The sequence below is a fragment of the Otolemur garnettii genome, unplaced genomic scaffold (assembly GCF_000181295.1).
Source record: "Otolemur garnettii isolate 467f Iridium unplaced genomic scaffold, OtoGar3 scaffold00077, whole genome shotgun sequence".
Lineage (NCBI taxonomy): Eukaryota > Metazoa > Chordata > Mammalia > Primates > Galagidae > Otolemur > Otolemur garnettii.
Window position 1 is genome coordinate 6,582,961 of NW_003852472.1, and position 3,271 is coordinate 6,586,231.

The 3,271-nt window shown below is 38.6% G+C and overlaps 1 protein-coding gene and 1 non-coding gene across 4 annotated transcripts in view; both read left to right on the forward strand.

Moving 5' to 3' along the window:
- Positions 1-3,271, forward strand: part of AUTS2 (AUTS2, activator of transcription and developmental regulator) — a 1,212,799-nt gene that overhangs the window by 1,069,820 nt on the left and 139,708 nt on the right. The window lies entirely within an intron of this gene.
- On the forward strand, positions 798-904 carry LOC111726744. The gene has a single exon (XR_002774447.1). It is a non-coding gene; the product is annotated as a U6 spliceosomal RNA (small nuclear RNA).

Consider the following 3,271-nt stretch of genomic DNA (forward strand, 5'->3'; position numbering starts at 1 on the left):
TCTCAAAAAAAAAAAAAAAAAAAAAAAGAGTCCATAGTAACAATGTGATCAAATAAGTTTATTATAATAATTCTACTGGATGAAGGATTAGAAGACCTCTTCTGAGAAAAATAGTTTAGATTTATTTTTAAATCAGGGAGGTACCTTTTTTTGTTAACCTAAATCTCTGATGGTATAATGTATCTGCCAGCCTCAGTTTACAAAGAAAAGCTAACATATCAAAATAACATTGGTTTTGTAAAAACATAAGTAAGTGGGGACCCAGGGCACAGCCAGTGCAGCTTTTAATCTAAGAGTTTCCCAGAGGTGATTTTGTAGGTCATCAGAGATGATATGTGTACCTACCACATTTCCCTGCAGCTTAATCACCAGCAAAGAAAAATGGAATTGCTACGGTTAGTCTGTTACAGGGGAAGGCCACCTACCCAAAGCATGATGCCATATGTACCTGAACAAAACCCTGGTTCATAGAACACAAAGGCTCTTGACTGGGCAACTCCCAGGTCTGTCTGGGAACTTTTAAGTCATTGTGACCTCCCACTTTATAGATTAGGAGTCTGGCAAGTGGTTTAACCTCTCTGAATCTCAAAAAATGTGAACTTGTTAATAGCAGATCTAGAACTAAATTCTCAATCTCTTTCCTCTTACGGTTACTTTCATCCCCACTTAACTTTCTTCCTACCATTACTTTCACTTTTAAATACTTAAATTCAAATGTACAACAATTGCACATTTTAGTTGATAGTACTTACCTTGTTGATTGCTACTAAGAATGTTGTTTAAAAATGAGAACCGCAGTACTTGCTTCGGCAGCACATATACTAAAATTGGAACGATACAGAGAAGATTAGCATGGCCCCTGCGCAAGGATGACATGCAAATTCGTGAAGCGTTCCATACTTTTGTGAACGTTTTAAAGCAATAACTGAGAAAATGACATGAAGGCTGTGTTGACCAGTTTGATGGAAGTATTTCAGATTGCACGTGAAAACCCCACACTGTACCCCAGAAGTGCATTAATGTACATAGTTACCATTCAATAAAAAAAAAAAAAAATGAGAACCGCGCACTCTGGGAGGCCGAAGTAGGTCAATTGCCAAGCTCATGGGTTCAAAACCAGCTTGAGCAAGAGCAAGACCCCATCTCTAAAAATAGCTGGGTGTTGTGGCAGGTACCTGTAGTCCCAGCTACTAGGGAGACCGAGGCAAGAGAATCACTTAAGCCCAAGAGTTTGAGGTTGCTGTGAGCTATGATCCCCAGGCACTCTACCAAGGGCAACAAAGCGAAACAGTCTCAAAAATAAAAAATAAATAAAAAACAAACAAATAAAAATGAGAACCATGGGCATTCACATCTAGATATCTCCCCCTAGCTTCTGTGATCATTAGCCAACAGTTTTATGAGATTCATTCTACATGCAAAAACAAAAACGCATGCAATGCCTCATTCTCAAGAAGTTTCCAGTCTAGATGAGAAAGCTGTTTCTGTACTCATGATAGTTGCACATAAACTAATAATGCCTACTGATTGATTGATGACCTGGGTTCAAAATAGAGGAAGGAAGGATCATGCTGAATGTATGACTGATTTCTGAGGAAGGGATTGCAAGTAACGGGAGGGAGAAAGATGTTCCAAGTGGAGTGAGATAACGATGACAGTAATGATGCCGACAGTCATTGACCATTTACTGTTGGAGATAATTTTCTGAGCTCTTTATATGTCTTTCTTTATTCATTCTTACAAAATGAATGGAGAATGGAGATGGAGTTTATTGTTTATTATTATTTCCCCTCTATATAAAGATAATGAAGACAAACAGGTTAAATAATTTTAACCAAGGCCATAGAGTTAGTACGTGGTAAAAAGCCGGACCCAGATCATGGAGCTCTGTAGTCTGCCCTCTTTGTTTGTGTTGTGCTCAGCCTCACTATAAGCAAACTCATGCAACAGGAAAGTTCAAGACTTTGCAAAGGGACTTTCTAAAGAGATACTCTCAATTTATGATGGGGTTATATCCTGATAAACCCATCATAAGTTGAGAATAATCATAAATTGAAAATGCATTTAATACATTTAACCTACTGAACATCACAGTTTAGCTAGTCTACCTTAAGTGTGCTCAGAATAGCCTAATAGTTGGGCAAAGTCATCTAACACTCAGCTTATCTTACAATAAAGTAATGGACATCTCATGTAATTTATTAAATGCTATACTGATAGTGAAAACCAGATGGTTGTATGGGTACTTGAAGTATAGTTTCTACTGAGTGTGTATCACTTTTGTACCATCATACAGTCAAAAAATCGTAAGTCAAACCACTGTAATTTGGGGACTGTATGTTGATTTAGTTGAAGGGAGGTTGTCATGGGAGATAAGGAAAGTTTTCACTAAATTCGAAAGTGTTTAGAACTTGATCTGGTCATCTGAGTCCCAGAAAACACTGGCACACACAGAAAAAGAACACAACCAACATTGAATATGCCTTCTCCCTCAAATGTCAGTTCCTCCGTTTTGGAAGCAAGGGATGTTTATGTGTATCTGTAAGCAGTGAAGACATTGACAGATTTTGACTACAAAGTGCATTACATATGCTATCATGATTGTATGTTGGCCTGATTCCAGGCACATTGCTGTTATCAGAAGTGTATTTGGAAAGCTTCAAGACCATTAGACACTGGGTATCTCTCTGTTGCCTAGGCTGGAGTACAGCGGTGTGGTAAGAGCTACAGTAGCCTCAAACTCCTGGGATCAAGCATTCTTCTGCTTCATCCTCCCAAGTAACTAGGACTATAAGCATACACCACCACACTTTAATGTTTTGTAGAAATAGCATCTTGCTATGTTGCCCAGGCTGATCTCAAACTCCTGACCTCAAGGAATTCTCACACTTTAGCCTTTCAGAGTGCTGAGATAACAGGTAAAGGTCACTACACCAGCCCAATTGATAATCAACCAAGTGATGGTTGACCGCCTTCAGCATACCTCCTTGAGTTTCACTAAATAAGATCCCACACAGTATAGTAGTTAACCAACCCAGTAAACCACCTTCATTTTGGGATGAATACTGCAGGTTTTTACTCTGCAGTATAAATTGTATCCTACGCAGAACTAAGCCACAGCATAACACACTGCTCCCTTCCTCCCTGTTTGACTTCTCCTACTTCACAACAGCAAAAGCTCTTATGTCAGGTTTTGAGCAAAAGCTCTTATGTCAGATTATGGGGGTTTTTTAGGGTTAAACAATTTATTCTATTTAAAGTGTTAAAATGG